This window comes from Oxyura jamaicensis, chromosome 1 (genome assembly GCF_011077185.1).
Source record: "Oxyura jamaicensis isolate SHBP4307 breed ruddy duck chromosome 1, BPBGC_Ojam_1.0, whole genome shotgun sequence".
NCBI lineage: Eukaryota > Metazoa > Chordata > Aves > Anseriformes > Anatidae > Oxyura > Oxyura jamaicensis.
The window spans coordinates 145517592-145524065 of record NC_048893.1 but is presented as its reverse complement, the minus strand read 5'-3'; the positions used below and the strand labels follow the sequence as shown (position 1 = coordinate 145524065).

The 6474-nt window shown below is 35.6% G+C and overlaps 1 long non-coding RNA gene across 1 annotated transcript; it reads right to left on the bottom strand.

Annotated features, from left to right (window-relative positions):
• Window positions 1-747: 747 nt before the first annotated feature.
• Window positions 748-2787, bottom strand: LOC118162312. Its single transcript, XR_004748389.1, has 3 exons — window positions 2684-2787; window positions 1896-2107; window positions 748-866 (listed from the first exon to the last, which is right to left on the bottom strand). It is a non-coding gene; the product is annotated as an uncharacterized LOC118162312 (long non-coding RNA).
• Window positions 2788-6474: the final 3687 nt, after the last annotated feature.

The window sequence follows — 6474 nt, the reverse complement described above, 5'->3', positions numbered from 1 at the left end:
CTGACATAGTACTTGAGAGACTTTGATCTGACAACTGAAAGAAATATAAAGAAACTACTGGGTATCGAACTACAGTATTAGAACGCGAAATGTTTCTCCATGCTAGTTACAAGTTTAATTACTTTTTTTTTTTTTTTTTTTTCACTGACAGACCCAAATTAAAATAAATGGGCCACATCAAGACAAATTTCAGATGCATGGAGTGCTTAAGAATATATTGTTCCCATCATACAGGAATGCCATGAAATAAATAAAGCTGTTCAATTTTTTAATTTCACTAGGAAATGCATTGAGAATTGAAAATGCAGTACATAAGAAGTGCTTAACATTTTCTATTTTAGATGATTATTTTTAGAGATTTTAAAGTGTAGTTTTTATTTTTTACAGTAGTATACGTCTACTCAGACGTACAGCAACATGTGACAAGGAAAATAGTTATGGTAAAACAGTGGAGAGAGTAGTCAAATATTAACTGAACTACATTAATACTCTTATTCATTACACTAAAATACCAAGTTTTAGTCTGACTAACACATAGAGTTTGTTTTGTTAATCCATATTGGCTTGAGATTGCTGAAAGTGGCTTGAGATACTTTTGAAATAACTAAATGCACTTTTGGAGTAACTAACTGTAAGACTAAAAATAAAGTATTTCTTGTAAAATTTATGCAAATACATGTTACAAATATATTTTTATGAAATAAATGACACTATTGATTAAATAAATTATTGAGTCAGTGAGTACTGTTACCATTCCCTGTGAAACCCAGCTGTGGCTGGTCCTTCATACTGGAATTCTTATTAATAATCATGCAGTCGGAAGCTGTAAATTAGCACAGTCAGGGCCAACATTTCTAGTGATTTGTCTTAAAAAAATCACAAAGGTGGAAAAAAAAGTAATTGTTACATTACCTGTGTTCTGGCTTTTAAAGCCATAGATGTTTATTGCCTATTCTCTACCCAAGACTATTGACTATTATTATGTACTCAAACAAACAAACAAAATCCAGACAAACGAATAGCAACCTATAAGCAACCTATAAAAGCATTCTCCTGCCATCCTAATCCTCACTGATAGGAAGAGGTCTTGAATTGCTCTTTAATCTCCAGGGCAATGATCTCACTCTTTCCCTTTCCTCTTTCTCATCCTCCCAAAGCTACCTTCCAATATATTTCTCCATCTGTTTCACACAGTCTCTTACCTTCTTCTCAGTTTTCTGCCCTGATTTATCTATAATCTGAATGTAGTGATCACCAGAGACAACACATAATCGCTTATGTTAATGAAGAAGTAGGAAGAAAATCCTCCTTTTTGTCCATTTGTGTGGCTAGCCAAATACAGATGCTATATTGGCTGCTACTGCTGTTATTTAGTCATAGCTTTTCTGTATATACTACACACAACGGCAGCAAAGTAGCCTCATTCTCCTCTCTCTGCTGAATAAACTGCATGAATGATTATGCAATTATACATCAGTGGGTTCCAGAAACACTGTTTTACTTGTGAACCTACAGTGCTTGTGGGTAGGCTGTAGTTGTAGGAAAAGGTGATTTATGTAGCAGAAGGAGAGCAGTATTTAATGTGCAAGCACATCTGGGAAACATACCCAAAAGCAACGCAATCCAGAGGATGTAAACACTTTTTTCTATGTGATTCACTACTGAAATTATCATTAGGTAGGGTTGTTTTAAAGCAGACCCATTCACTTTTAAGAGTCTGAGTCTTTAAGGTCCCCAGCAGCACGGATGCACTGGCATCTTCAGGTCTTAACTCCAAAGAAGCTCACATGGAATATCAAGCCTCATGTATGAGACCTAAAGCAAAAAAAAAAACCATGATCTTCCTTTCTGTAGACAAAACCAAAACACAGTTTTAAAGCAATGAAATGTCTCACCAGCAGTTCTAAGACACAATGCACTTTGCAAGTCCCAGACTCCCTGTATCCTTCCTGAGGCCCTGCTTCCTTCCAGACATCGATGTTTCTTTCTCAGGCGCCTGGTCTCAGTTCTCATACTCTGACTTGCTGAGTTCTCATGTCACCAAAACGTTTTTTGCAAGCCACTGGTTCCCAGAACTTACCAAAGGTTGTCTCTATCTCTTGCAGGACTACAAAAGACAGTAAAGCAGGGTTAAACAGGAAAATTAGAGCCTGTAAAGAAAATAAAAAAGGAAAAAAAAAAAAAGGGGGGGGGGGGGGGACAGAGAAAAAAAAAAAAAAGAGAAAAATGAAAAAAAAAAAAGGAAAAGGGGAAAAAAAAAGAATATAGAAAAAAAAAAAAAAAGAAAAAGAAAAGAAAAAGGAAGAATGATTTTGGACGAAAGAAGCCTTCCTTTGAAAAGGAAGAAGCTCTTGACCCCTTCTTTGCTCTACATTAATTCATTAAAGCAAAGAAGATTATGGAAGGCCATCCCTCAGATGGGAAGTCTTCTTGTTCATACAGATTTCTTTAAAATGTTTACTTATGCCTAAAATCCTCAGACTAATGAAAATTTTTCTTCTTATTTCCTTGTCTTTCTCATAAATTCAGCGGGGGGGAGGGGGGAATCTTACAAAAATAGTTTATCTTCTCACACACAATGAGGAACTAATTGTGTACTTTTCCAGAAGAACTTCATCAGTGAAAAAAGAATTGCAAGGACCATTGAAAAATAAAACATAAGACAGTTCAAAACATTATTAACCTTAGTCATATTTATTGGAAATTCCTTCTTATGAATTTTCTTCAACACCTTACACAAAGGGAAGATTTTGAGCCTATAGCATCTTCCCTCCTTCTTCTATTCCATTTTCTTTGGATAAATGTGTTTACTGTAAGAAAACAGAATAGAAGTATTTGATTCAGAGGACAAATCTGGAGGGAGGGTGTAGAGGAAAGTGAAAAGCAGACAGAAAGGGAGCTTTATGAATAACACACACACACACAAAAATAATACAAAAAGCTAGAAATGAGAAATGGTGAAATGCCATATCAAATGGTAGATATATATATATATATATTTATAACAACCTAACTTTAAAAGATAATTTCTAAATGTTGCATTAACTCATGGTTGTAGCTTTATTTTTTCTGTATAACCAAAATGTAACTGTCATAAGCACTGGTACCTCAGTAGTCACTTCTTTTCATTTTGCAATCTTTTTCTTTTTATCTGTCACAAAGAGATATAATATTCTTCTCCACTGGATAAAACACTATGAATTTTGTAAACTCCTATGTTATCTTAGCACAAGTAATCTGAATGTTACGTATGTCTACAGACAGACTTTTAATCATGATTTTCCATGTATTGACATTCAAACTATGTAACCCTGATTTCTTACACAAAAGTGAACAATGTTCCACAAGAGCAAGCATCTGTTTCTTTGATTACTTAACTTTACCAGCAGGTTGTTTCCAGAATCTTCTGTCCTCTAGCATCTTTTTCTTGAAGGAAAATAAAAATTAATTATATGATTGCTAGGAATTCTTCTCCATTAGCAACCTTTGAGGCTCCTTGAAGTTGTCCATTAATTGAAATTAAATCATTAAAGAGGATGCTCACCATCATCCATGGTTCTTTCTGAATTAGAAGTTAATAGCAAGCTTCACGAAACTGTCAAAGAATCATAGTGTTGGCTTGTGTTGGAAGGAACCTGAAAGATCATTTAGTTCCAAACCCCCTGCCATGGGCAAGGATGCCTCCTGCCAGACCAGGTTGCCCACAGCCTTGTCCAGTCTGGTCTTGAACATCTCCAGGGATGAGGCATCGACAGCTTCTCCGGGCAACCTGTTCCAGTGCCTCACCATCCACTGAGTGAAGAATTTCCTCCTAACATCCAATCTAAATTTTTCTTCTTTTAGTTTAAAACCATTCCCCCTTGTCCTGTCATTGTCTGCACAACTAAAAAGTCGCTCTCTGTTTTTTTCATAAGCCCTCTTTAAGTAGTGAAAGGCTGGAATGTGGTATCCCCAGAGCCTTCTCTCCTCCAGGCTAAACATCCCCAGATCGCTCAGCCTTTTTTCATAGGAGAGGTACTTCAGCCCTCTGATCATCTTCATGGTCCTGCTCTGGACAACAGGCAGTCTGTAGGCTCAGAATTGCTCCATGGTCATTTCTGCTCAGACCTGAGTGGCTGGTGAATGGTGGAACTGTAAATCTACTGCCAGCCCCCAGAAGATATCATTCGGTTTCTGTACTACAGATGCAATAATAAGTGAAAAGCACAAACTGCATGGATCCAACCCCTTTTGATACCCTTCTCACTTATAGTCATAACCTGTTCCTCCTTACCTGCCTTCAGCTCCTCTTGCCTCAGAGCAATGAACCACTAATGCTATGTTGCGATTACTTTTCCTTGGGTTCCATGGTGTCCCACCTTGAATCTAAGCTGGTGATATTTCTTAAATGTGGTTGTCCAATATATATAATATATATAAAACTGAAAATACATGAGAAATTGTACAAATAAAATTCCCAACTTTTTTGTTAATTGCTTAGTGTAGGAAATCTTATGATCCTCACCTTACAGGTAGAAAAATGAGAAAAAGGAAAATCAATGCCATAATCCCAAAATCAGGCATTGGAAAACTGGGACTTCATGTAAAAGTCTTGGGCAGGATCTCTTTCTCTCCATTCTGTTAGAACTTACACTTATACTTAAGATTGTGGAAATATTCTTAATTGGCATTAAAAAGTATTCTCTATGTTGTTATATCATACTGCAGGAAAAAAAAAAAAAAAAAAAAAAAAAAAAAAAAAAAAAAAAAAAGGATGACATCAGAAAATTGTGATTTTCAAATGTGATTTCTGCATGTACCTAAAAGTAGGATGAAACAGGAGGGGGAGCTCTCAGTACATGAGCCAACAACGAAAGCAAGCTCCAGTGCAGCAGTTTTCCAAGCCAGGGAAAGGTGGATCAGCTCTTGCTTTGCTTTCAGCAGGAAAAAGGGAACAACTTTCTCACCTGCAGAGTCTAACCTTCCACACTTAATGGCAAAATATTTTTCTTAAAATTGCATATTTTACTTCAGCAAAAGCTTTCCTGCTCACTGGTAATATACAGTACATTGTTACATTACAAAGGAAAAGCTGAGCTAATTATCTCCTCACTTTTGCCTTTTTGGTAAAATACACAAAATCTAACTTGGTTGAGCAAGCGACTATAGCAAACATCTAGAGAAAGAACACAGACAACATCTGTAACAAGTCAGAGATCCAAGAAGCATTGTTCAACTGATTTCTGCCTCACTTTCTGTCTTAGTTAGTTAGGTCTTTACTTCATATTTGCAGCTCAGCAGGCAACCTTCTCCCCTTCAACCTTATATGTTGAATACATACCTTAGTTTGTGGTCTACCAATGACAAGATACCCACTAGAAATCAAATTTCTAAAAAATAAAATAAAATAAAATAAAATAAAATAAAATAAAATAAAATAAAATAATTGAAATCAGTCAGGAATGATTCATCCAGACATTGTCATCTAGCAATTTCATAGCAGGTAAGAAAAGGACCATGCAGAAGGATTTAAAGGAAGGATTAATAGACATCCAGGCTAGACATAGAAAGGTAGACTGTAAATATGTTGAATCATCACCCATAATAAATTTCTAGTAAACAGGATGATTTCTAGTGTGATAACCCTAGGCAAGCCATGTATGACGCAGAAAAACATTTTAAATGGTTCTAAAATAACCTAATTTTATTTGTCTGGTAATTCGGCAAGTAACTCTGAAAGAAACCTTCAAAAGTGAAAACAAAGTGACATTTTCTATACTTTTATTATTAATTTGATTCAGTCTGTTTTAAGTGAGCTACAATAAAAAAAAAAAAAAAAAAAAAAAAAGTTCCTAGGATGGTCCAGGGAATAGAAGCAAGATTTAGATGAGGCTTTCAAACCAGACGCTAGGAAACAAGTATACACTAGGGAAGACAAAGAACTAGTACAGCTGAAATAAACAAAGTTCATCCAAGAATGATCATAAAATAGTCTTGTGTAAGATTACACTGGAAAATTAGAAGGTTTCTAATTGCCAGAGATGTAAGATAGCAGCTTAACTACTTTTAAGATATAACTTTATAAGTTTCTGAAAGGAATTATACAATGTGGCTGTCAGCAACAGCAGGCAGCTGGTACCCAGGAGGTCCTAGATGCTCCCTAGCTGTTCCCCACTACCTAGGACATCCCTTCTTATCTCATGCCCTTATAAAACAGAGGTCTATCATCACTGATATTCCATAAACACAAAAAGAGACTAAATTTGTCAAATGCACTTTTGAAGTAAATTATCCACCACAAATTATTCACTAGTTTTATTATTCAATAACTCATGTAGTGAATGGAGTTCATCTCATATTAATTAATTCTCTTAGTAGAACAAATTAAGGATTTGTAGTTAAGCACTCCAATGACATGCATCAGACTGTCAGAGAATGTTTGATAAATTCCATGGCATCAAGATTTTACAGTTTTCTTACCACCACCACCTCCAC